A 21,808-nucleotide genomic window follows, 5' to 3' on the forward strand; every position below is an offset into this window, starting at 1 on the left:
TCATGTTTTATCGACTGATTATAATACAATTTCACCAGAAGACGTGAAGAGTCTCTTACGTTTCTGCAGCATCAGCATCGATAACAAAAGCTTCTGGGATGCGTGTTTTTCAGAGAATTGTGTGTCATAGTCTTTGCTCGTATTGTTTTGATCGCACGCCTGCTGCTCTGCTCAGCGATTTGGGGAGTTTCATGATCATCATCTCCTCTGCTCGGTCACGTCTTTTAAACGTACTAAACGTGCTGTGACAGATTCTCAGTCAACATCTTTTGTCTCCCTTCTTTTAAAAACAGAAGCTTCTAAAACTGTCATAGGGCGAAAGGCGGAGTCACACCCTGGACAGAGGGCCCAGAATTTTCTAGATATCACAAACAGTATTTACAGCAATGAGACGTACGTGTGACGACAAGATGCTAACAGAAGGGTTAAGAGAAAAAATAACCACAATCAACTGTTTTTTCCAGTTAACTTGTCCAACAACTATTTTAATGTAGTATTCTTAAGGGATGGGAATCGGTATAAGTCCAATGTCACAGATAAAAAATGTAGAATCCGATACTATCCAAAACTATCAAAAAAAACAAAATATCCTATATTATTGTAAAAATGTGGGCACAAATGTGTTAACAGCTTCATACGTTCATAAATGGTCTATAATGACTGTATCCGATAAACATCAGTAGATACATGAGTTTGTGATATCGGTATCAGGCACAAAAAGAATAATATATACTTCAATGAAAAAGAGATGTTTAATCTCAATGTGTGTTTTTGTTGTGGTTAAATAAAGGTTTAATAAAAATAAAATATATATATTTAATAATTTAAAAAGTCCAGTGTGAAAGAATCTACTGGTGAAACTGCAGATTGTAACAAACAGCCTTCATGCCCCGCCTCCTTCTCCCAAGCAAATCACAGAACTACGGTGGCCTTCACACACCAGAAAGGATGTTTGTCTGTACAAAAATGTAATGGCAGAACAATATGGCCGCTTCTGTATAGCATTGAATATTCACTTACACAAACACACTTAAGGTTAGTATATTTAAATTATTCCAATAAACCCAGCAAAATGTTACATGTCCAACCTTAAATGTGATAAAGCTCTTAACCTTAATATTATAATGTAATGTACACAATTATACACACACTCTTCAACAAAAGCAGCTGAATAATACCGATTTATTTGGAATTAAGTATTAGTTTGAATGCAAATGAGAACAAAGCCAGTGAGACAGAAAAGTTTCACACACAGACCATAATACCAGAAAAAAGAAGAAATGATGTTATTTAATTCCTGCAAAAAGCCCCACTTCGACTGAGCCGTCACTGAAATGTCAAGATGACTGTATCTTATGAAAGTTTCTGAGAAAAGAAATCTAGGATTGAATTGCAGTTACTTAAATTACACTTAGAAAAGTCCATTATTTGAATCACTATCGTTTTGGGAGGAAAAATGGAGTTATTATACTTACAATATGTTGTTCATAATGGGTTGTAATATATATTTATTGGTTTATACTGTATTTACCATATGACATCATATTTGTGTCAATAATGTATTAACTGCATGCTGGTGGAGGATAATTATTGTTGAAGATATACTGACAATAATGTTCAAGGTTCTCAAGACACAGTACTTATAATATATATATATATATATATATATATATATATACATATTTATCTAGAGAGTCTAGTCTGGTCAAAAAAGGGAGAAAAAAAAAAACTTTCAGTAGAGGGTGGCCAATACCACCTTCAAATTATGACATTCAATGATGATATTTTGCCTGAAAAAGTTGTGAGGAGCAAACAAGATGTCCTCACAAAGACACACACACACACACACAAACACACACACACATCCATTGATTTGGACAAAACTAATCAAAACTATATTAATAACCTAACCAGTTAATAACTTAACCCAAACCTTAAACTAACCACAATTCAAATCTTAGCCCTAAACTTAAGCGGTTCTGCCTCAATCGGACCAGTATTTGGTCACCATGAGGACGACTGGTCCTGACAAGGTCAGTGTTTGGGAGTCAGATTGTGAGGATCAGACAAAATGCCCTCACTTTCCCAAAATGTCCTCACTCCCTATGGTTTATAAGGATTTAGGTCCTCACAAAGATACCCACACACACACACACACACACACACTTGCACAGCAGTCTTAGGTTTTGGATCAGACAAAATGTCTTCACTTTTACAAAATGTCTTCACTTTTACAAAATGTCCCCAAAATGTCCTCAAAATGTGTGTAAGGATTTAGGTCCTCACAAAGATGCCCATACAAGAACACACACACACAAACACACATCCCGGCAAAGCAGACTTCTCAATCATCACAAATAAATGCCTCACCCTAAAACCAGGTCTTAAACCACCAAAAATGCCCTTTAAAGTTGTGCGGAGCAGACAAAAAAATGTCTTCTGGTCCTCACAAAGACACACAGACAACACACACACACACACACACACACACACACACACACACACACACATAAACAGGTTAACACACTGCATTGACTTCCATCCATATGTACAGACTTAACCAAAACTAACCAGTTAATAACTTATTTAACAATTTAAATATTGTCCCTAAAATTAAGAGGTCCTGTCTCATTAGGACCAGATTTTGGTCTCTCCATGAGGACGACTGGTCCTGACAAGGTCAGCGTTTATGCCAGCACACACACACACACACACACACACACACACACACACACGCACAGTGTGTGTGTTGGCATCCAGCTGAGGCACAATAACCAAGATATATGGACAACACACAGTGACAGAAGACAACACTATAACACTGTCTGTGTGTCTGTATCCTGTGCTCCTGTGACTCCTCCTCCTCCTCCTCCTCTGTCTCTCTCTCCTCTTCCCTCCATCTGTTGCACTCTCTCACTCCTCCTCTCCTTTCTTCCCAGCCTAATTTGGGATTCTGTCAAAATGCAGGTGAACTGACAGCCAATTATCAGTGTGTCACACAGAGCGATGCACTTTGTCTTCCTCTCATTCTCCTCCTCTTTCTCCTCTTTCTTGATTATAAATGATGAAGCATTTGAGATTTTTTTGGGATTGAGGAGCAGTGACAGGAAATGGAAAATCTGATTTATAATAATCTAGACTGAAACATACACACACACACACAGTGAAAGTGATGCTGTTAAAAAAAACACACACATGATTTTTTTCATTCATTACCATCTCTGTGCTTCATTATACAGGATACAAAATTACTGGTGGGATGACATGGTCATCATATTCTGGAGTTGTCAGCCCTATTTCCCCCCCACCACCACCACACACACACACACACACGCGCACGCAAAAGGTCACACACAAACACACGCATAATTAATGCATCAAACCAGTTCCAGAGTCATTTGTGGTGGAAGAAAAGAAAAGAAAAAAAAAAGTGCGCCCAATCAAAGTGAAATTCAACAAATACATAATTTAAAATAAATAAATAAACAAATATTCTAAAAATTCTATTTTTCCAAGCTCGGACCTGCAAAGCTTTTTTTTTTTCATTGCGCAGCAAAACTGAGCCACAATTCGCAATGCTTCACCAAACGCATTTAATTATCAGGAAACCATTTAAAAAAACAAACAGTTTAATGAATAAACAATTAAATATGTCAATAAAAAAAACATTTTACAACTGTTTCAACGCACCATCTGTTTTACGTATTTTTTAATCAGAAAAAATTATATAAAAGTTGATTTTAATCAGGTTTAACACTCATATTTAGAGTAGATATCACATCACCGTTATAGGATATTAAGTAGGTTCGGGGAAACTACGATTAGAGGGGTGATTTGTGCCATTATTATGATTTAATTGTTGTTTATTTTGATATCATAGGGGCGTCTATGTAAGGTGCGTTCAGGTGCAGCAGGGGTTCACACTATCTTCTTTAAACAATGTGAATTTAATTTAATTAAAAACTCACCATTTTCTAGGTTCTCCTGGAGGATGCGTGCATTCCGGAGGAGATGCTGAGGAGCAGAGAGGTCCCCGCTCACAGTTGAGGAAGAAAAGAGTGAGTCTGTCTCCTCCACTTCCTCCAGTCCCGCTAAAATCCTCCGAGTTAAACGGGAGAAAAGGCTCCGTGTGTCAGTGAAAGGTTTTCGGGTAAATCCTCCGCTCAGCAGCCGCGGGCTGAGCTGCTTCGGTCCCCCGTCAGAGTGCGTTCAGTGTTCCCGGTAACGCGGAGCTGCTGCGCCTCCTCTTTGACCGTCCGCTGCTCCTCTGTCACAGCAGCATCCTCCAGCAACCGTTGGCGCGCGCCCTCGGCTGTTGTCGGCAAAGCTCGGCTGTTTCCGGAAGAACTGACAAAAGAAGTGTGACTGTAAATGACGTCTGTGGCGACACATGATCACTAACGATAATAATAATGAAGTTACATCAGTGATTAATATTCATCTTTATACACACACACACATATACATATATACACACACACACATATACATATATACACACACACATATACATATATACATATATATATATATATATATACACACATATATATACATATATACACATATATACATATACACACATATATAATTCATTAAAACTCATTTATTAAAATTAATGAATATATAGAGGGGGGTAATTTCGGGTTTGAAGTTAGAAGATTCTTTCGGGTCTGAATTTACGAGATATTTTTCTTCTTTTTTCAGGTCAAAAATCGGAAAGCAAAAATTCAGGCCATATTCACATAAAAACATAACTTTTCCTTAAAAAGTCATAAACACAGCATTGTTAAAAAAAATCTTAATGTCTTGATATAAACAAAAAAAAAAACTAAAAACAAGGCTGTATTGTCACAGTTCTGATGATGCAGGAAACCTCAGGGGTAAATGCAGATAAAAATCCAATTAATGTATAAAATAAAGGCAGAGACGAGTGAAAATAAAAGAAAGCAAGCAAACTTACAGAGATGAGCCAAACCACAATCATAACAGCAACAATCTGACACACAGAAACAGCAACAGGTGAAACTAATTAGGGCGGGACAAGTAATCAACAAGCCAAGGCAAACAGACCGGGGAGTGTCCAAACAAAACAGGATGTTTCAAAATAAAACAGGAAATCCACAAAAACACAACACCAGTAACTGCAAAACAAAAAATAAAACTCTAAATAAATGGGTAGAATAAAACAAATAGAACAATCTTATCATATATGGTATATATTGTATATATATGATAGCTTTATATTTCATGAAGCTTGAAGAAGTAAGACAATGACAACATGAAGAAGAGAAGAAGAGATAGAGTTGGAGCTATGACATCACTGTTTTCCAAAGCTGCATTTTGGTTGTAAACACAAAATCATAAGGGTGAGTTGTTTTTCACTCTGGGACCTATTTACCAAAAATAGCATTTTTACAGCTCCCAAAACATCGATTCCGTGTGAATAAAAAGTCGATAGGATGTAAAAAATGTTTGCAGATTCTCCTGAAGTCATCGTCGTCCTCAGTCACGAGCAAAGTCACCGATAACTGCGCCTCGCTTTAAAGAATCCCTGTAAACAAATATAATCAGAAAGACAGGGACGAGCTGTGATTGTAAAAGCAGATTTGCAGTTGTAGACGTACAGAGTGTTGTGTGTGTGTGTGTGTGTGTGGTGGGTCTTTTATTCCAATACATAAACATGAAAAACTACATTAATTATACATTTTCTTCACGTTTAAATTGACCCTGAGGGAAACAAAGGAGAAAACAGAGTTAGAAAAAGTGCAGATTAAAAGGAGGCTTAACAATATCAAGGTTATATTTATAAATATTTTATGATATATATATTTATATATGTATATATATATATATATATATATATATATGTATATGTCTATACTGTATGTACATATATATACACATACATATACTGTATACACATATATGAGCTGCTATACGAGGTCAGATAAAAGAATAATAACATGTAAACATCATGAAGTATTTAAGACTATCTCGATCTTAGTCTGACTGATGTGTTTACATGACATTCAGAACCGAATGATTGTCTTAGTCTGACTAAGATCGGACTTTTGACGTGTAAACTCACTGAGTTAATCATGATCATGTTAGTGACGTAAGACTGAGAAGATTTAAGGGTCTAGACGTGCTAATAACTACCAGTGTGAGAGAAACCATGACTTCATGTGGAGCCATGAATCTACTGTAACATGTGCTCCCTGCACCTCCTCTGTTCACTCATTCACTCACTCACCCATCATCCAGCCGTGTTGTCTGTTTTCTCTCTCACGCGCTCATTTTTGTCTTACCTTGATGAACTCGGTGCGTCCACTCTCCCTCACCCACTCACCAAACCCGGCGTGACCCACGCCTCCGCTCCACATTAACATACTGTCCTCGCTGCTGTATCTCTGATGTGAGTGCTATTACTGCTGAACCTATACTTTTATTTTCACATGATGGTGTTGAATTAAAGATCATTCCCCTAAATAAACACAGAAAAATACATCATATATAATACAAGATGGCAAATATGCAAAAAAATGTGTACAAATACTGTGTAGAAAGAGATTTATACTGTTTAATCAGCTGTGTTCAAAAGAAGAGTAACATTTTTGAGGCTCTAAACTTTGTTGAAAATGGATGAAAATTGGCAAGAGAAGTTTATAAAATAATGCAAATAGGTAAAAGTGGTGCGGGGCAAAGCTGAAACTAAGTTGCACCAAATTTCACGAAACTCGGTGGAAACAGGCCACAGCCCAGAACGAACAAAAAGGTCTATTGGGACCATGGCCTGAACTCAACAGGAAGTTATTCTAGGAGGCTATTCTGAGTTTGGCATTCATTTTGGTGATTTGCGCGTTCCGTAAATTAACGAAATCGTCTGAGAACTTTACTTGTACCAACATTTAAAAAAAATATATATATTTACTAGACACATCAAAGATGAAAAGTTATCAAAAGGTCTTGCAGATTAAAAAGTGCATGGTCACAGCAACCATTGGAATTTTGGTGTATTTTGACCATTCACCCACAAAACAGGAAGTGTCCTATAATTTCGCAATACGTTGACCGATCTGCACAAAACTTTATATGTGACACAAGAGACTGACCCTGAACATGTCTACAAACAGGAGCGTCTGCAAGCCATGAGCTGCACACAGGAAGTCAGTAATCCAAAACAGGAAGTGACCTAAAACTTTGCCGTACATGGACCCATTGGCTCGAAACTTCATACTTGAGATGTGAGGAAAAACATCTGCAAGCCAAGATCTCCCAACAGGAAGTCAGCCACCAGAAACAGGAAGTGCACTGTAACTTTGCTGCACATTGACCAATCTGCACAAAACTTCACATGTGAGATGAAAGACCTGACAAGAACACATAAGCAGAGTCAAGGACTTACCCCACCTACTGGCATGGGCAGTGGCTGCTTGCAGCTTTAATTTATATTATTATCTGGTATATGAAGGCCACTGTAGTTACCTGATGTGCTTGGAAAAGTGAAGAAATCCAAAAACACAAAACTGAAAACCTTAAGAGTGACAGTAGCTCACACAAATGCAGAAGTCACATGATTCTGCCTCAGTGACAGAGTTACTGCTGGGGAACAAAAAAACAGAAACAACTGAAGAAGCAATTAAAGTTCACTTGTGCTTGCACATGAATGAGGCTGTTTACCCTGCGTGAAGCATCATAGCCGCATCCTCAGGCTCCAACACAGGCTGCTGCTCTGGGACCACTTTACTTCCTCACTGTTGATGCAGTGAAACCCCATCCACATGCTAATTCTGTCCCACTGGAACATACAGTGTAGGGGTGAGGGCAATGTATGGAAATTACACTTGTGTTTAAACATACATTTAAAACCCAGTCAACTCTCTTTCTGTAGATACTGTATGCCCCCCCCCCAAAAAAAGCTGCTTTGATTCCTCATTTTTTCACTTGAAATATGTATAAACCAATTAATTGTCTGGACAAAGCAGTTAGTTTTCAGCATGCAAAGCCACAGTCAGACAGGATTTATTTTTTCTTGGAGAACTGAATCAAAAAAAATCTGCAGAATTTTCCCATCCATTTAATTAAGATTTCTGCAACATATGTAATATACGAATTCATTTTTACTAATACTTTCTGCAAGAATTATCTCTCGTTACAATTTGACAAAAGAACTGAAACATTTTATAACGAATCCAGAATACATATAAAATCATTTGGAACTGTAATGTTTGTCTATTGTCATGAAGGGTGTGTTGTGGAGGATGATAAATGACTATAATATTTTATAATCCTATGTGGAATGAACCAGATGTCATGACAAATAAATAAAAAATTAACTGTATACAGCTTACTTCGATATATATATACATATATATGCATCTCATGACTTACATGAGAGGATTAGTGGCCAGATTTTTGGTCCCAATCTAGGTCCTTCTGACAATCGTGGGAATCTCCTGATTTTAGGCTGATTTTAACAGATTATCTGGAGTGTGAGGGATTAACAGACTCTATTTTAACATCACTGGACGCAGCAGAGTTTTCCTAATTTTAAGTCCTAAGAATTAAACATGCTTGATATTTATGACAGTCACGTCATTTTGTCCATGGCTACTGGTTTTCTCTTTTGTCATGCCACCAAAAAAGAAGCAAATCAACAGGCAACATTAGAGGATTTTAAGGAGGATTGTGAAATATTTTGAAACTAAAGATGATCCAGACTTGATACTGTCACACTGCAACAAAAAAAGCACTCTTTCGAGGAAAGCTAAGAAACAGAAAACCACTCTTTCAAGTGACGAGACAGTTGCATGGAGCAAACACTGAAAATTCCTGCCACGCCACAAGCACAGGAGTTGCGCTGGTACTCTGGTTCACAAGACAAGACAAACTGGCAACAGACAAAGGGAGACAGACCAAAATATACACAAGGTAATGGGGAACAGGTGGAAACAATCAGGGGAGGGCAGACAATCAGACTGGCAAGAAAACACAAGGGGAAGGAGCAAGTTACCTGAAACGAGAGGAGAGAGGAATTTCAAAATAAAACTAAACACCAGCAGCTTTCTGTTCTGTTCACCTGAGCATTTGTGCATCACTTCAACGATTGTCCATTGCAAAAGAGAGGCAAATCAGCAGGAGGATTTTTTGTTTACTTACTCACGACCTGAAGTCAATTTTTACTGGAAAATATAATGTCAACTAATGTTAGTTCATCATTTTCAATCAGGAAACTTAACTAAACTAAACATGTGTCCTTCAGGTTGCCAAATATTACGCACTTCATTTCGGTTTTGTCTCCTGAACTTAGGACAGTTTGCAGGAGTTTGCAACATCATTGCTTTTTTTTAGAAGTTTAACTTGTACAAGTTGATTCCTCGCTCGCACAACAGCTTTTAACTGACGCCGCTGACATCAGTCAATATTCTGAAGTCACGTTAAATCACGCGAGATTCTGTGAGATTCCAAATCCCTGAATTTGTTTGATTAAACGCCAAGTGTGACTGGATCGTGTCGTCTGTGATTTCTCAGCCCACGTTTTTCAAATAAAGTCAGATTTGAAAAATCCTCTGGTGTGGATTTTAGACTTTAATCTGATGCAATTAAACAGTGCACTGTGTTGGATTGAGCAGCAGACATCTCTCACCTTACCTTTCTCTTATCCTCAGACATATAATCATAACTTTGACTCAACAGCACATGGGAAGACAAACACCCCCCCCACACACACACACATTTATTAAAGCCTGAATATGTGACCTATTAACACACACACACACACACCCCAGGATGTCCATATAAGGAGTTGTGTATTATTCCCACGGCCATTTACCATGGGTGCACCTGCGGCACAGATCTGTAAACCCATGCAGACGCAGGAACAAAAGGCCGGGGGTGAATCCTGCACAGGTCACCATTCCATCGCAGGGACAACAACCATTCACTCTCACACTCACCAGTTCATCTAATCTGCATGTTTTTGGACTGTGGGAAGAAACTGAACCCACATGCACCCACACACACAGGGAGAACATGATAACTCCACATAGACCTTCTTGCTGTGAGGCAACGATGCAAGCCACTGCAACACCCTGTGACCTCCAGTATATGTAATAAAATGTGCTTTATGAATAAAATTGCTGTTGCTTTTCCCCAAGGTAATGACAGCCACGCAAATGCAATCTAAAACCATTTCCATTTTGCATATGGATCCGTATTGTGTCCAAGCACACACACACACACACACACACACACACACATTATATAATAGAAACCTTTTTGTATGAAAAGATCCTGCTGCAGTCTTTGTGTTGTTTTCAGCAAACTCAGTGTCACTGTCACTTTCCGGCTGCCACTGGTCGACAAATGGGGGCTTTGTGTTTTCCGGAGTTTCATTAAATTGGTCACACAGTGTACTTGTGCGCACAAAGACCTCCCTCACACACACGTTTTATTGAATGTCTTGAGTTTTTTATTAGACAGATGAAAGAAAGTTTTCTCTCTCTCTCTCTGTGTGTGTGTGTGCAGACAAAAACAGAATATTCTGAAGAGAATTCAAAAATGCATGGTCTGCTGCAACAGTCAGTAATTCTTCACGTACAGTGTATGCATGCTGTAAAAGCTGCTCGCTCCTCCTCCTCCCTCCTCCTGTTGTACAAATCCTAAAACAAGCCACCAGATGGTCTCCCCCAAGATTCTGCCACGGAAGGGATGAAGCCTACGCTGTGAAAAGCAGCTAATATTAGACATATTAGAGCATTTCTCCAGGTACTTTCACTGGCAGATGGTATTAAAGCATCTTTTGACTCACAGCACAATGTGATTGAAATGCGTCCGTGCAGAGCCACACTGGAAAACTCACTCTGTGTCTGAGGATAAAGATTTATAACTGTGCGTTTAAAACACATCAGCAGCTCCTTCTGAAATCCTTCACTTGTCGAGGCGAAGACCATGATAACTGTTTTTCGCTCCCCGTCAGTCTTTGTCAGCGGCTGGGTGACATTTTTCTCAGTGAAATATTCTTGTCTAAAGGAAAATATCAAAACTGTAACAAAAAAATATTGTACCATGAAAGTTAAATCAGCTCCAGTAGCTGACGTCACGCAACCAAGGCAGGCAATAAACCGCCATAGTCCCTATAAACCGCCATGTTGGCAGGCAAAGATGAACGGGACCGGTGCTGGATTCAACCTGTCAGAGTTCAAAGTCACCTTAGATCCATGGAGATCAAACAATATAACGCAAAACTTGACAGACTGAATGTATCTGAGCCGCAATAGTGCCCCCTGGTGGAGAGAACATTATTCTAGACCTGCAGTATCCTGACATGTTCAACTTCCTCATTAACTTTACTCACTGAAAGTTTAAAAGAGTCTGGAGGGAATCTGGCTTTGTGACAAACACTCAGCTCTGGAGTCTACCGGCTAAAGATAGTGTTGCGTTAGCATAGCATTAGCATTAGCAAACCGCAGTGTAATGTAAATAATTGCTGTCTTAACGTTGTTAACTAGCTTTGGGTTAGTCCGACAGAGGCCATGTTTTACCAAGAGTTAACCCCATCACTTGTGTCTGCTCCTGCTCCCTGTGAGCACGTTTCATAGCAGTGATTCACCTCCACCGTCTCTCTGGATCTGTGGGGATCTTTGTTTTGGCACAACATGAATCCAACATCTTCACAAAACAGCCGGAGAAGAGACGAGTCGTGTGACATATTGCCTGATTTAAGTGTTGCCTAGTATACGTCTATAGAAGGGAACAGCCTAGTGTCCTGCCAGGGGGGGTTAGCTTGGTTGTGTGACGTCAACTGCCGGAGCTCTATACTAGACAGAGACAAGCTTGAGCTTCAACTGAGAACTTTACTTGGTAGAAGAGGACCCCATGGATGTAGTACCCTGATTGTACTGTACCATTTTACTTTGGTACCCCAATGAAACAGCGAGGGCTGGTTATTTAGGTACTATTTCTAATGGAAATCCAAAAAATACCGAACTCTTCCGCTCTATTGAGTGTCTAGTTTGGTCAGTCGGGGGAAAAAAGTCAAACTTTTGAGAGAAATCCTTCAAAATAATAATATTTATGGGGATATTTCACACAGTTTCAAAACAAAAGTGTTGTTATGATATGGAACGATAAATAGTTTACAATATAAACGTATGTATGGTGCAAAATGAATCTTTTAATGTATTGATTAAAAAAACATATAGAAATAGGTCATTATAACTAGATAGTATGTGGCGGGCCGCATGAAATTGATTGAGACCTCTGTTTTAAAGGGTAACTGAACGCCTTCTGAGGCTAACTCCGCCCAATGCCTGATTTTGAAAAATGCCAAGAAGTGGGCAGAGAGCTGAGTGAGGGAGAGTGGGGAGGAGTTTAGGGGGGACGTGGTTTGGTAGCGAAAATCTGACATTCATTCCTCTGAGTCACAGCTGTGTGAAGGGATTGAGTCTCTCAATCGGCGACACCGCACTTTAGTGTATTTTTAAATTCTGTTCTTAAAAGGGGGAGGAGTCTGGGACAATGAGCCTCGCGTTGATTGGAAGAGAAGGTGACAAAAGTGTGGGTGAAAGAAGCCAGTGGTGAAATCTGAATGCAGTAGCTGGTGTCTGGGGGAGACAGTGGATACACCAATTTTACCAGATCCACATATAAACCGGTTTACACCTGACAAAAGTGGTTTAGGGGTTTCACTTTAATCTTGTGTGTCTGTGCTCTTTTTTAGGGTAAAATATGCATGTTCGGTTTTGTTCATATCAAAATCTTTTCATATCGAATCACATTTGGATTACATTACTAACCCCATAAAATGGCCACATCATTTGTATTCAGCAACTGGTTTATCTGACCAAGCTCTGCCAGTGCAGACCTCCCAAACAGAACAGTATCTGTATCTGTTCAGGCTTAATCACTGGAGCATGGGGAGCTAATCTCTGTGGAAATGCAGCTGTTAGCAGCGTGCTGCACATATCTCACCACTGCAGTGTCACACTAATCTCTGTGGGGTCACCAGCAGCAGGAAATGAAGCCTAATTCCCTCCCAAACTGAGTGTGGTATGCTTGCTTTGAATAGTAATGCATGTTTCTGTACACCAGAGGTTCAGGTGGAAGTTAATTATACTGTGCGTTGTATGTCCTGCGCTGGGACACCGCCGACCCTTGAGCTATTAAACCTGGAAAAGGCTGGTTTATACAGGAAAGTTACTTCATATAAGCACTTTTCTCCATACAAATGAGTTTAGGCCTTTGTTTTGTTGCTCTATAATAATAATGTGCCAATATTAAACTGTACATGGAAAGACAAACTTGCTTTGTGGTTAGAGTGAGGTTAGTTTGCATATCTGCCAACAACAACAACCCACAAAAGCTTTTCATTTAAACCTACTGAGGCTTAAACGTTGCATAGGCTCCTGCAGTGACTTAGCACTATCAGGAAATGGACCGTGGAAAATATCTCGAGGCTTACTGTTGTTCAGACAGAGGATCTGAACGCATCCTGTGCCAGGAAAAAGTTACAAAGTTGAGTTTAATTTTATATCTGTGATGTTGGATCAATTCTTGTCATGTTAAGCCTCTTTCACACGAAAATTAAGCGGGGTAGACCTGGGGTTTTTTAACCTGGGTGAAACCAGGATTCCATTATCAGTGGTTGTTCTGCGCTGTGGTGTTTTTCTGTGATGTCACAGACGTGCTAGAACACAAATGAGTCTCACTTATAGTGTTGCAGTGGTTACGACCCAGCAGCATGTCCATGTGGGCCCCATAATGGCTATAATAGGACTGACAATATGGATCCCAAGTGGGGTTGTACATGGTTTCCATGTCGGTCCCACCCGTGTTTGCCAACATAGGCTTCACATGTGGGGTGTACTGCTGTGTTTCCATCATGGTAAAGACGTGGGTCGGGCTTGCGTTTTGACTGAGAACAGTACCTTTACCTGGGAGGCGGGGTGTGGCCATGTCAGTGAGATACAGGTGCAATGACAACAGCCGGACCATACCATTTTACTCTGGTACCCCGAGGAGAAGGTGCCAAAAAAGGAACGATTGGGGCTGGAAACACGGCCTGTGTTATATGACCTGTATAACTTGCCCACTTAGTGTAAAGGTAGACTGGAAAGTGTATTAAGTGGGTATGGGCTTGAAGTGGGCAAACAGAGGTGGGGCCACAATGGAAACTATGGATAAACTTGCTTGGGACCCAGACCTGGGTCAGCCCTAATATGACTCTTATGGGGGGACTCTTATTTTACTTCAGTCTGTGTTTAAATGAATTGTTTAGATGATTTGATCACTGTCCAAAAATGTAAAAGTAGGGATTGCAACAAAGTCCAAACCACATGTGCATTGTGTCATTTCACCTACGATTGAAACCCATTCAAATCAGGGAAAAGGTCAGGTGAGTCAGTCTTTGTTTTGTTCTACCTGATGGTCCAGTGTGTAAGAATTAGTGACACCTGGTGGTGAAATTGCAGACTGTAACAAACACAGGACCCAACCGGCAGTTTACCAAGTCTGTCAGCGAACCACGGTGGTATATGTGCTCTATGCCTAGAGCATGTATAAAATGCTCTAAAAAGCATTTTGAAGCACTTATACAAACATACTTAAGGGTAGTGCATTCAGACTCTCTCTCATGTTTCACACTGGACCTCTGTGGACTCTCAGTAAACAGAGTTTTGAATGTAGGAACATACTTCTACTTGCCTCAACTCACCTCGTATTGAATATTGGAATGCACTTTTCACCTCGCTCAGTGCGTCTGCAGGCAGTTCACAAGGCTGCTGCGAGATGGCACACAAGGTCACGCGGAAGGTCTCGCTCACATCACTCCTACACTCGTGTCTCTTCACTGTGAGCTCCCTGTTGACATGAAGTTCTGAGCAGAACATTACACCAACACGTTCCTGCACACGGTGCCAGTCTACTTCAGCGCACTCATCAGCTTGCTCTCTTAGGTAATGAGCTAAATTTACTGTCTGTCCTACACACCCACTTACAGACGTGTTATGTTGGACCTAAACGAACTGAGGGACGTTCATGAGTGTGCTGAGACTTTTAAAAACCAATAATAAGGCAGGTACAGTTTGGTTCTAATGCATCAGGTATTTTGCTTTGTGTGCAAAGCTAAACAGCTAAAATCTGTGTGTGCTTGTATTTGTTAACTTTTTCTGGCATAAACACTGCACTTAGTTCTCATGGGGACCAAAACCTGGTCCTGATGAGGCAGAACCTCATTTCTAAAGGAACTGGTTAAGATTGGGGCAAACCTTGACTTGTGGTTAGGTGAAGGTTGGGGTTGGGGATTACCTGGTTGTATTTAAGGTTATAGGGATAAAGTTCTAGTAAGGTCTGTGATTCCCAAAGACTGGGTCGGGACCCACAGATGGGTCACAGGAGATGTTTTTGGGGTCCTCAAACGAATTTGTAGAAAAATAAAACACTCATTAAATTACGTTTCAATGAATTTGCGCTTTTCATTTTTATTAGGTGTTACAGATATTGCTGTAAAATTAGTCGCGACATAACACACACATTTGCTTTTTCCCCAATTTATATTGTGATTTGGTTCATGATCAGTTTGTCATCTTTAAAAAGTGGGTCCACATATAGGAAGTTAGGCTGTCGAAATGAATGGAAGTCGATAATGGTGTGTGAGTGTGTGTGTGTGCCCCCAGTATTTCCGTTGGCCTGCTCCTCCAGGAGTACTGGTTTTCATGGCTCCAGATTTAATTTTCACTTTCAGGTTTCCTCAACCCCCATGTGATGTTTCTGATTTCGGTCTCCTGCACTGCGGAGGGAAAGGATACTTGACTGGCAACAGGGAGAAGAAAAAAACCCTATTCTTATCTTCTTTTATTCCTGTTTTTCTCAGTTTGCCCTTCAAACTGCACACACTCTGATCCTCACTTCAAATCACAACACTTGACTGTGTGTCACCTTAAGGGCAAATTGGTGTGCCACAAAAAACATTTCATAACATAGAATAGATATAAAGTCTGTGATTATTGTGGGAAAAATGACGACAGGGTGATGAAGCATGCTTTATTTTGTTTATCTGTTAGCGACTTCCTGTCCGACAGTTTTTGACGGATCAATCTGATCCCAGTAAATGTGGCAGCAATTTAACTGTAACAAGGTTCAGTCGTGGTTAACACGTCCAGACGTGTGAATCTCAGCGACGTCTCAACAGATCTGGATGTGTTTTGTCATGTTTATGTAAGACGGTAACGGCTATAAGCAGGTAAAGTCCTATACAGATCCTCATGATGCATAAGAACAAGACAACCTGACCCACAGTTTTTCAAACAGCCTTTTTTTTAGTGGCCACTGCCGTCACTAGGGCTGTTGGAACAAATTTCAATGATAATCGAATGGTGTAGTTACTGTTCGATTGTGTATTTTTTTTAATACACGTGTTAAAACGTGGCGACGGAAGCCTGGTCCTCTTTCCTCGGCCTCTTTCCGTGTGAAAAACAAAATGCATTGATCACATACGACCCTCGCAGAACAGTAACGTTTTCTGAATCACAACAACGTCACGTTCAGTCAGAAATGGCTGATGCCGATAGAACGCCCACGGAGATCACCACTTTTTAAGTCCGAGCAGGAAAGTGTTACGTATTTTTTGCCTCCCTCAACATCGCAGGGTTTACAGCTGCTCGTCAGAATGCTATCACGGACAAACTGGTACGCTTTATTTACAAAGACATGAAACTGATTAACATCTCGCAGGCGTCCGGGTTCAAAGACTTCATCCAAGAGCTTGAGCCAAGGTACGAGGTTCAGAGTTTCCACCACGCTGCAGAGAAATTCAGTTAAATCAATGGCGATGGTTCAAAGTGGAGTTTCACATAAATCAGGAAAAAATATACGATTTTTTGAAGATTTCTGAACTAAAGAAACTGAAATAAGAATCAATTCCACATCTCAGTGGTCGATGGTCATTGATCGTCTGCACTCGGTTACAGAGTAGATAACATACAACAGTGATGACAGGGTGAAGCCTGTGTTTAAAGTGATGAAAGAAATGAACGTGTTTGGCCGTGATTGCCACAACATTGAAGGCACTGATGATAATTGTAAAATAATCCTCTTCCTACCTGTCATGACGAACCAGAGTGAAATCAAAGGCTGCATTTTTGTGTGTTTTTTTATGTAGGAACATAAATACACGGCTACTCTGGAGAAGTGACCACAGAGTCTTCAGAGGAGAAACATCACGCTCATGTGCGGTGACCTGTGTTTATCTTCAAAGCGCCATGAATATTTAAAGATTAGAGCGTCTGCCATTAGAGGAGGAAACACACTGGACTTTGTTTACACGGCTGTGGTTTAACACTCAATGTCTGTCTGTCCTTGGAGTTCGTTCTATCCCAGCCATTTCCAAATTTAAGAGTCTCAGGCTGAAAATCCTCTGAGGTCCATCCATATCTTGTAGTTTTCATGTGAACATGGGGAAATAAAGTAAGAGAATCAAGGTTGACGTGGTTTGGTCACATGCAGAGGAGAGATTGTGATTATATTTGGACACAGGATGTTGAAGACGGGAGCTGTTGAGAAGCAGGACATGAGGACGGTTGGCGTAACAGAAGAGGACACAAGGCAGAGGACAAGATGGACGAGAAACCCGAAAGAGGAAGAGGAAGTTGTGTTTAAGGTCAGTGTCCTGCTACAGTATGAAGACGTTTCCACACAACTGCAGCATGTAGCACAGCACGTCTGAAGAATAGAGTGTCCCGTCACTTCGGTGCAGGTTTAGACTCTCTCTCCTGTTTGTCTCCTTACACAAACCCTTCTCTGAGAGATATAAATCTTAGATTTATCAGTGAACACTTCAGTTTCCAGTCATCTACTGAGACTTGCTGGTGTTTCTCGGTCCACCTCAAGCGTCTGGTCCTGTCTCCCCCTCCTGAAAAAGTGCTCCTCTGAGACCACTACCACACAGCCTTCTCATCTCAGAGTTATCACAGATTGATATCTGTGATGAAGTTGCTTTCTCTGGAAAACCAGGCCTGATGTATTGATCCCCTGGTGCTGTGGTCAATTTTAGTCAGACTGTTTGTACTCTGAACTCAGCAGATCCACTTTCTTTAAAGTGTTTGACAGTTCCAAGCACTTCCTTCACAGAGACCGTCATCTCAACCATGAGCTGATGCTGGAAAAGACTGTCTTTACTGAATAACATGTCTGTTACAGAAGAGTCAGACGAGTTCACACAGTGCACTTTAATTTTAATGTCTGCGTGACACATCACATCATGACAGAGCAGCAGAAGCACAAGAAGCACACAGTGCGAGTAAAGCAAAACAGCTTCCCCAAGAAGAACACACAGAAAGTTTCACTAGTGGATTCTACAGCCAAAAAAAAAACCTCAGCAGGACTTTCCACATTTTAGTCACAGTCATAATTTCGACTTTCGACTCACGCCGTACTACGTTCTATGTGCTGTACTACGTGCCATACCATTTATTACATGCAGTATTATGTGCCTACTTTATACTGCGTGCCGTACTAGGTGCCATATTACACGCCTACTACGTACTGCATACTATACTACGTGCCGTATTATGTACTACATACTGTACTATGTTCTACATGCCATGCTACATACTACGTGCTGTACTATATGCCGTATTACGTACTACGTGCTGTACTATGTGCCCTACTGCAGGCCGTATTACGCACTACATGCCGTATTATGTGTCTACTAAGTGTCTACTACATGCCATGTGCCATATCACATGCCTACTACGTGTCTACTATGTACCACGTGTTGTACTATGTGCCGTATTACATACTACGTGCTGTACTACATGCCGTATTATGTACTACATGCGCTGTACTACGTGCCGTATTACATGCCTTATTATCTGTCTACTACATACTACGTGCCGTATTACTTACTACGTGCCTTATTATCTGTTTACTACGTACTACGTGCCGTATTACGTACTGCGTGCCGTATTACGTACTGCGTGCCGTATTACGTACTACATGCCTTATTATCTGTCTACTACGTACTACATGCCGTATTACGTTCTACGTGCCTTGTTATTTGTCTACTACGTACTACGTTCCGTATTACGTACTACGTGCCGTATTACGTACTACGTGCCTTATTATCTGTCTACTACATGCCGTATTACGTACTACGTCCCTTGTTATCTGTCTACTACGTACCACGTGCCGTATTACGTGCCTTATTATCTGTCTACTACGTGCCGTATTACGTACTACGTGCCTTGTTATCTGTCTACTACGCGTTACGTGCCGTATTACGTACTACGTGCCTTATTATCTGTCTACTACGTTCCGTATTACGTACTACGTGCCTTGTTATCTGTCTATTACGTACGACGTGCCTGTTATCTGTCTACGTACTACGTGCCTTGTTATCTGTCTATGACGTACTACGTGCCTTGTTATCTGTCTATTACGTACTTAGTGCCGTATTACGTACTACGTGCCTTATTATCTGTCTACTACGTGCCGTATTACGTACTACGTGCTTATTATCTGTCTACTACGTGCCGTATTACGTACTACGTGCCGTATTACGTACTACGTGCCTTATTATCTGTCTACTACGTACTACGTGCCGTATTACGTGCTACATGCCATATTACACGCCTACTACATACCACATGCCTTATTACATGCACTACTTCATTCTACATTCCTTAGTACATGCTGTACTTCATGTTGTACCACGTGCCTGCATGTGTAAATGACAGCTGCTGCTGTTTCCTTCATTATGCAGTTCCTAATTTTACAGTTCTGATGCTGTTGTGTGTTCAGTAATTTATGTTAACTATGGTGTTTGTTTACTGGCAGAGAAGAACCCAACAGCATGAGGCGGAAATCAGTTCAAAGGAGTGACTGTGACTTTTACTTGGTCACAAAACAGTCAGGGGTCCAAAATACCAGAGACTCAGTCCAACAAGGCAAAGAAATATGATCAATAGCAGCTTTGAATCCAGGGGTCAGAACACAAACCAGGTCAGATTAAGTAGATTATAGAAACTAAAGAACACAAGACAATCCAAAGAGGTTAAAGAGGCCTGGATCAGTTGCACAGAAAATCACAGAAAACGTTATTTAAACTAAAAAATTGTAAATTAAATCACTACACAGGCTTTCAGGGAGCCGCCATCTAAAGCCAGGCCCAACTTCAGTCTCCCAGGCGTCAGGAGCAGGTTGTCTGATTGCTTTCCACCCATTGATGGCAGAACGTCCACACCTGGGCAATAGAAGCTGCAGCAATCCTAAACATAAACACACACCGTGGCGCACATGCACGCGTACGAGGGGAAGCTGCAGCGGCCACAACAAACAGCTTCAGAGTCTCGTGAAGTCTCAGGTCTGACAAGAAACATGAATTGCTTCACGGCACCACACACACACACACACCCTCTTACCAGGTACCAGCTATAAGACCAAGGCAGTGATATTGTTATTTTAGACGTTCATTCTGGCAGAGCCGGCGAAAAACCATTGATGGATGAAGCGAGGAAGAGGAAATGACTGTCTGACTGAGCAAGAGGCCACACACACACAAGTCAACATCGGACCGGCTTTTTTCAAATGGCGAGAATTAAAAAAACACAGAAGCATGAAAAACATGGACGTGGTTTCACAGCTTGTGTTCACCAGCACCGATGAAAACAAATGCGGGCAGGAGAGGGGACGCGTCAGTGAGGATAAAGAGGTAGACGATGGATAGATGGATGTTTACAGTGGTGTCATAGAAATACATACTCTGAAACTGTAGGGGGCGCTCTGTAGAGGAAAAAGGCAACCAGACTTGTAACGTTCTGCTTAAAAAAAAAGAACATTTATGTCTGGATTTATTGAGTTTTTACTTTAGAATTCAACGAGATATTTTCCCTCAGGGTAATACTGAGCGTAAAGAGTAATTAAGCTTTTTCAAAAGTGTCTAATTTACTCCTTTGAGGAGGTAATTAGGTTTTCGGTCGTATTCGTCTGTGAGCAGAATAACTTAAGTAAAAGGATGAACTTAAAGTAAAAGATGAACGTTCTCAGTAGAAACCTAAGGAAGCACACTTAAAGCTTTCTCTAATTTATATCATATACATTTTTTCCCTTTGGCAAACTGATATACTTCTGTGTCAGTATTTTAAAACGCTGGAGAACTACAATAGAAACAAGCTATAAAGCTCACTATTACTGCAGGGTTATCATATATTTTGAAGAATCAAATAAACACACTTGATGGACGGTCACATTATTAAGCTGCTGCTGCCGGTGAAAGCCCGACCACCGACTGGAAGCTCCAGCCAAACCATAAAACCACAAACATCTAACTCTGCTTTGAGAACATCGTGACACGTGTAATTTACAGCTGTGCACAGCGGCGAGTTACTGCGGCTGGGATTATATTTGCTTCAGCGACCATGGAGGCTTCCCTCCGCCGTCCCCCGGGGCAGCGCTGCACACGAGCAACAGTCAGTCCAGACTTCAGAGGGTGTCTCAGTCTTACTGTATGTTTGTCGCTCGTCAGCAGCAGCAGCAGCAGCAGCGTGTTTAATGACCACACAACCTTCGAGTCATATGTGAAAATGAGTGTGATGTAAAAATGCCTGAGCTGATTTCTCAAATGATTGACTCATTTATACTTGAGGAGCAAAGTGGCAGTGGAAGAAAATCAGATCACGAATGGTTTTGTGTTTTTCCTTTTCAGTGATTGTTGTTTTTCCTTTCAGAAAAACCCTGCGTTGCTTAAGACTGAGAACATATGCAGTCGAGATACCACCACCTACCTACGTCTGTTTTCTGCTATAAAACT

At 40.7% G+C, this 21,808-nt stretch overlaps 1 protein-coding gene across 18 annotated transcripts in view; it reads right to left on the bottom strand.

Moving 5' to 3' along the window:
* The window catches only part of ptprfa (protein tyrosine phosphatase receptor type Fa), a 316,842-nt gene extending 312,559 nt beyond the window's left edge, over positions 1-4,283 (bottom strand). For 16 of the 18 annotated variants that reach the window (XM_058637888.1, XM_058637886.1, XM_058637892.1 and 13 more), the window contains exon 1: positions 3,969-4,282. The gene's annotated coding sequence lies outside the window, so the exon portion shown is untranslated. Of the gene's footprint in view, positions 1-3,968 lie in introns of all 18 variants that reach the window. The other 2 variants (XM_058637876.1, XM_058637872.1) reach the window with 1 other exon arrangement.
* Positions 4,284-21,808: the final 17,525 nt, after the last annotated feature.

The sequence above is a fragment of the Solea solea genome, chromosome 9 (genome assembly GCF_958295425.1).
Source record: "Solea solea chromosome 9, fSolSol10.1, whole genome shotgun sequence".
NCBI lineage: Eukaryota > Metazoa > Chordata > Actinopteri > Pleuronectiformes > Soleidae > Solea > Solea solea.